We start from the raw sequence: 6,754 nt of genomic DNA on the forward strand, positions 1-6,754 counted from the left end.
ATTGTCATATGCATAGAAAAATTACAGTACATGGAAATGCTTGAACAAGATTTATGAGAATTGTTTTATGCTACATTTTCCTTTCCTCCAAAATTATTAGTACTGAAGACCTTAATAAAAAGTTTGGAGCTGTGTCCAGAAAGGGATGTAATACTATTATACCAAAAGCCATTTGGTTTGTTTTTCCCTTCATTTTGTTTATAGAAGTTTGGAAGACCATTCCATTAGGAGAGTGTAATTTTAGGGCCACATCTGTTCTGTGTTGATTTTGAGATAAATCACCAATCACAATTTTCCACTTTCCTTTAACACTGCAGCTCCAGTTTACAGGTGATCTGGCAGCTTGCTAAACGCTTTGCCTTTTTAAATCCTGTTTAACCCTTTCAAGAATCTTTGTGGCAGATACAGGCACTATCCCCCTTTTCAGATGAAGACGCTGACGCCTACAGGATTTAAATAACTTGCCCAAACTCAAGCACCTGGAAGTTGGCAGAAATGGCAATGAAACCTAAGTCTTTCCAAACCCAGGGCTGGCCCTCTCAGCCATTATAAGATGGTCACTTGGCTACATTGCAACTTTTAGTAGAACATTCAGGCAACAAAAGCAGGAGATTGAGGATATACAAGAAATGTAAAGGGCAACTATGCTCTTCAGGACCTTAGCCATCTGATGAGAAATGTGTGTATCAAGATAGGAGAGACGAAACACTGAAAGATTGACATGACTGCTCAGTGCTGCCCAGAGAAAGAGCAGGCTGTTACTGCTGAGGTCCCTTGGGGAAGACTTAATGAAGATGGCACTCAAATTAACTGAGCTCAGAACAGGTGAACCAAATTGGGTAGGCTAAATGAGAAAGAAGTATATTGGGCAGCTTTGTGACATGATCAGGCCTGGCATGAAGGAAACGTTAGGGCAAAGAATGTGATGGGGACAAAGCTGCCCTAGCAGGTAATAATGAAGGACCCACGTTTTTGAGAGCCAGGGTCAGGGTTAGAACTTTTTTTTTTTTTGGCTGCGTTGGGTCTTGGTTGCTGTGCGCAGGCTTTCTCTAGTTGCAGCGAGTGGGGGCTACTCTTCGTTGTGGCGCGCAGGCATCTCATCATGGTGGCTTCTCTTGTTGCGGAGCACAGGCTCTAGGCACGCGGGCTTCAGTAGTTGTGGCACGTGAGCTCAGTAGTTGTGGCTCACAGGCTCTAGAGCGCAGGCTCAGTAGTTGTGGCGCATGAGCTTAGTTGTTCCGTGGCATGTGGGATCTTCCCGGACCAGGGCTCGAACCCGTGTCCCCTGCATTGGCAGGCGGATTCTTAACCACTGTGCCACCAGGGAAACCCCCAGGGTTAGAACTTTAAACTGTATTCTATTAGTGGGACAAAGGACATGACAGATTCTCCATACAAGGGCACCATTCTGCTTTTACCTACCATGATGAGAACGATTTGCCTGAACATCACTTTTCCTGCCCCATTTTTCCCCAAGCCATTCCAGAGTTTCTGTGCTTAACTCTCAAGAACTTTTTTTTTAAACGGTCTTCTGGAGATGTAATTCATGTATCATATAATTCACCCATTTATAGTATACAATTCAATGGTTTGTAGCATATTACATTGTCATTTTTCCATTTTAACCATTTTAAGTGTACAATTCAGTGGCATTAAATTCATAATGTTATGCAACCACCACCACTATTTCCAAACCTTTTTTATTATCCCAAATAGAAACTCTGTACCCATTACACAGTAACTCCTCATTCCTCTTCCCCCAGCCCCTGGTAACCTCTAATCTACTCTCTGTCTCTGGATTTGCTTATTTACGTGTCTCACATAAGGGGGAATCATACAATATTTGTCCTTTTGTGACTGGCATCTTTTACTTAACATCATGTTTTGGGGGTTCATCCATGTTGTAATCTTCCTTTTTGTGGCTGAATAATATTCCGTTGTATAGATATACTCTATTTTGTTTATCCGTTCATCTGCTGATGGGTTGTTTCTATGTTTTGGCCCTTGTGAATAATGCTGTAATGAACATGTGTACAAGTACCTGTTCGAGTTCTTGTTTCTTACAGTGCTTTAAAAAAAAATCACTCATCTGCCATTTCATCACAAGTCCTCTGAAGACTTCCCCCTGAACCAGTCATTATCTTGTCTGTTCTTATATTACTATTTAACTTTTTCTTAACACGGTCATGAGCCATGCCTATCATCATTGTAGCCCCAATGCCTGAAACGAGGTGAGGAGGCATTCAAATATATACTGAATGAAGATTACGTTTACATTTTCAAGCGGATGGTGAAAGGATAAAGTCAGGACTTTTATGAAATTTAGTTAATTACAGTGCACCAGATGGATTGGAGGGTAGAGAGATGGGAGGGAGAGACACCAGGGAGTAAGAAGCTTTATTAGTGGTTCCCATGTAAGGGCTTAGTGAGTGTTACTGGGAATGTAAAAATAAGGGGAGATTTGAGGGAGATTCTACTGCATTCGAATTAGCAGCTGAAGGTTAGGTTGAGGTGTTTTTGTTGTTGTTGTTGTTGTTTTGTTTTTATTAAATTCACCTGTTTCGTCTACCGCCAGGGAATTCCCCTAGGTTGAGGGGTTTTTTTGTTTGTTTGTTTGTTTGTTTGTTTTGTTTTGGTTTTGAGTCTAGTTGACTTGGACAATAGCAGTTCCTTTGATGCAAATAGGTTGGGTGATGACATAATTTGTCATCCAAACTCTTGAGCATAAAAGAACGTGCTATAATTAATTCTGGAACAGCAGACATAAACTGGAATTGTCCCGAGCAAACTTCTAGAAATCAATAATTGGAAGTCCTTTGGAAGGGGCATGGGAGATGAGTTTAATTCTGAGCACTTTGAGTGTGAGGGGGCAGCTGATGGCCTGGGTGATATCCAGCAGCAAACAAAAATATATGTGAAAGGAATAGAAATAAAGACTTGAGAGACAGGAGGTCTTTAGCGGAATTAGGAGATAGAATTTGATCCCTGAGACAAGTCAGCAGTTAGGAATCAGGAAGAAGGAAGGACTCAGCAAAGAATCAGTCTAAGAGGTTAATCGGAATAAAGGGTGGATCAATAAAACATGCGAGTCCTAGAGAGGAATTTCTTGGAGGGGGTTGTTAATAGTATTAAAATCTCCAGAAAACTTTATTTTATGGCAGTTGAACTCTAACTCAGCAAGCCTTGTTGGTTTTGCATTTGTGTGTGAATGAGTTAGTTGCTCTATCCTTACTTGTCTGACCATCTCATAAACAAAGTGCCAATCTGGACACCTTAGAACCCTAGAATATATTGCTTTGCCAGCCACTTTTACTGAAAAGAGGGAAAATCATTTGGAAAGATGGCTATATTTATTCCCTCCAGTTGTCCAGGCAAATTCTTTGTCCTGAAGTTACTTTTCCACTGAAAGGAAGGCTATCACTGCCAGGAGACACTTAAGGGATATTAAGTAATGTTTCCCTTAGAGCAATTTACAATTGTTATGTTTTTCCCCTTGTACAAAAGACAGATCTAAGAAAAATGTCTAATGCAGCTGGGAAAGATTTTCATTCTTAGGAGGCTGTTGGAGATTTAGAAATGAACTTAAGTGGAGCAAAACATTTACATTTATAAATTGTTCCTCTAAATGTATCTGATTCAACACTCCATGGAATTCACATCATTCTGCATCTAAGTGGCTTATCTAAATGTTCATGGCCAGCTGTGTGTCTGAAAAGACCCCTCCAGTTACAAAATTATCATTTTAGAAGATGATGATTCCATGAGAAAGAGGAGGCTTTGTCCCCTTGGATTTATCTCTTGTGTGTCCCATGTTAGTTTAATATTCCATGTGTCCTTTGTATAATATGAAAATCAGTATGATCTGACTTACATGAAGTTAATGGAACTTAACCATGGAATCCATCCTATTTTGGAGTAATTTATTTTAAAGAGGATTATAAAAAAATTTCCAGAGGAGGTGGTCTCTCCTTTGCTTCTTTTTCTCTATAAATATTTTGCTTCATGCATTCTTTGTGTGGTTTATCAACTCCACAGATGTCTTTTAGCACTATTTCTTTATAGAAATTATCAACGTTTCTCCTGCCATTTAGCTAGTGATATATTCTCCTTCATTCCCATCAGGATATAAACATGTTATTTCTTCCATTAAAAAAAAAAAAATCCTCTCTTTATTCTGTTTCTCCCACCTGCTGTCACTCATTTCCTCCTTCCCTTTATAACAGGCCTTCTCAACCTTGGCACTTGGACATTTTGGACTTGATTGCCTCCTCCAATCTAATCTTGACGCAACAGACAGAACAATCCTCTTAAAAAGCAAGTCAGATCATGTTACTTTTCTGCTCAAGACTCTCCATTGGCATCCATGAACTTGTTTCCTACTCCTCTCCCAGCTTGCTCAGCTCCAGCCCACTTACCTCCTTACTCTTCCTGTAACATGCCAAGCTCACTCCTGCTTCAGACCTCTAAGCTTGCTGTTTCCTTTGCTTGGGATCCTCTCCCTGTAGATTTCTACATGGCTCCCACTTCCCCTCTCTCAGGTCTTTACTCATATGTCACCTAATCAGTGCAGCCTTCTCTGATTTTGATTAAAAATGGCAGCCCCTGCCCCAATACTCCCTTTCTTTCTTCTTTACCTTTTAAGCACCTTTAAAAAACACTTATGAAAAATTTAAATATACATACAAGTTGAAAGAATAGCATAATGAACTCCCATGTACCTGCCACTTAATTTCAGTTGATATCAACATTTTGCTAATTTTGTTTCATCTATCTCCCTCCACTCCCAGGAATATTTTAAAGTAAACCCTATACATTTTTTCTTCCATAAATACTTTCATATGTTTTATTACCTTCTCATAATACTATTTGTATTACTTAGTTATTGTTTATCTTCCCTCATTATAATGTCAGCTCCATAAGAACATGGGCTTTTTTTTTTTTTTAATAAATTTATTTACTTATTATTTGGCTGCATTGGGTGCGCGGGCCTCTCCTTGGGGTGGCCCCTCTTGCTGCGGAGCACAGGCTCCAGGCGCGTAGTTCAGTAGTTGTGACTCATAGGCTCCAGAGCGCAGGCCCAGCAGCTGTGGCGCCCGGGCTTAGTTGTTCCACGGCATGTGGGATCTTCCCAGACCAGGGCTCGAACCCGTGTCCCAGCGGACTCCCAACCACTGCGACACCAGGGAAGTCCCAGAACATGGGCTTTTGTTTTTGTTCCCACCTTCACCACCAAGCAATCACAAATCTTTCTGTTGCTTTCAGTTTATCTTTTCTGGATATTTCATATAAATGGAGTCAGGGATTATGTGATTTTTTTTTTCTTCTGGTCTGATTTATTTCACCTAGCATGACTTTATATTTAGCATAATATTTTTGAGATTCATTCATGTTGTTGTCAGCAGTTTGTTCTTTTCGTTTTTAATTTTTTGCTGAATAGGATTACATTGTATGAATATACCATATTTGGTTATATAGTCATCAGTTGGTGAACATTTCACTTGTTTCCACTTTTTGCTATTATTAGATGTGGTTTTAATTATGAAATATTTCAAATGTAGAAAAAAGTATAATAGCAAGCATTTATATAATGTTTACTGTGTGTCAGCCATTGTTGCAAGTGTGTTAGATACAGTGGTGTATCTAGTGTGTTTGACACCCAGAGAAGGTCAATTTTTACACCCCCCCCCCCTTTCTTTCTTCTTTCTTATTAAGTTAAATTTTTTCAAGCAGTTTTAGGTTCAGAGCAAAACTGAGGGCAACTAACAGAGAGTTCCCATATACCCCTGCCCTCACACGTGCACAGCCTGCCCCACTATCAGCATCTCACATTCAGGGTGCATTTGTTACAACTGATGAACCTACCACTGTCACCCAAAGTCCATAGTTTACCTTAGATTTCTCTCGGTGATGTACATTTTATGAGTTTTGACAAATGTATGACATGTATCTACCATCATAGTGTCATATAGAATAGTTTCACTGCCCTAAAAATGCCCTTTGCTCCACCTCTTCTTCCCTCCCCTCTATCCCTGGCAACCACTGATGTTTCTACTGTCCCCAGTTTTATCTTTTCCAGAATGTCATATAGTTGGAATCATACAGAATGTAACCTTTTCAGATTGGCTTCTTTCACTTAGTAATATGCATTTAAGTTTCCTCCCTGTCTTTTCACGGCTGTGCTCCAATGATTGACAAATCTGTTTACACTGTGTATGGAACATGAATATGCAAAGATGATCAGCTTGGCAGTCATTGACAAGTTTTCAGAATTTAAAGATCAAAACCAGAAACTGTATATTATTAATTTGTTTGCTAATCCAACATGTAGGGTAACAGTTTTAAAAAACACATTAATGTAATTATAAAGTATTAATCTGTTAACTTTTTGTCCTGTAATATTGGTTTTATTTTTTCATTAAAAATTTTACTGACATCGTTATTTAGCTGAAGTTTAATAAAATAATATTTTCACTGTCTGTTTCTTTTCGGGCCATTATTATTAGTCATTTCATTTCAGGACTCTTACTGAAAGTAAAAGCGAGGGAGTGGTCAAGAGAATGAGACAAGCCACAGACTTGGAGCAAATATTTGCAAAATATTTTCTGATACAATCTGATAAAGGACTGCTATCCGAAATACACAAAGAGCCCTTAAAATTGAACAATAAGAACACGAACACCCTGGGAATTCCCTGGCCATCCAATGGTTAGGACTCCGCGCTCTCATTGAGGAGTGCCCAGGTTCGACCCCCGGT

This window comes from Eubalaena glacialis, chromosome 15 (genome assembly GCF_028564815.1).
Source record: "Eubalaena glacialis isolate mEubGla1 chromosome 15, mEubGla1.1.hap2.+ XY, whole genome shotgun sequence".
Taxonomy (NCBI): Eukaryota; Metazoa; Chordata; class Mammalia; order Artiodactyla; family Balaenidae; genus Eubalaena; species Eubalaena glacialis.